Genomic DNA, 410 nt, shown 5'->3' with positions numbered 1-410 from the left:
GTCAAGAGGCTCGGCGCCAAGAAAAGGGCGCCGGGCCCCGACGGCATCCCGGGCACAGCGTGGGCCTTGGCGATGAAGGAGGGGGAGGTGAAGAGTCGCACAATGCGGCTCTTCACCTCCTGTTTGAGGACCGGGGTGTTCCCCAGCCCCTGGAAGTGGGCCAATTTGGTCCTTTTCAGAAAGGGGGGCAAGTCGGAGGACAGCCCTTCCGCATTTAGGCCGATATGTCTACTGGACGAGGCGGGCAAACTATTCGAAAGAATAATACACGCCCGCCTCGTCCGGCACCTATCCCGGAGTAGTCCGACGCTCAGCTCTGAGCAATACGGCTTCCGGGAGGGACGGTCGAGTGTGGACGCGATATTACGCGTCCGGTCCCTCTCGGAGGCCGTAGTGAGGAGGGGGGGAGT

The sequence above is a fragment of the Odontomachus brunneus genome, unplaced genomic scaffold, assembly GCF_010583005.1.
Source record: "Odontomachus brunneus isolate Ranch 3 - 2012 unplaced genomic scaffold, Obru_v1 Obru_scaffold_181, whole genome shotgun sequence".
In the NCBI taxonomy this organism is placed as follows: Eukaryota; Metazoa; Arthropoda; class Insecta; order Hymenoptera; family Formicidae; genus Odontomachus; species Odontomachus brunneus.
This window is presented reverse-complemented; position numbering follows the sequence as displayed.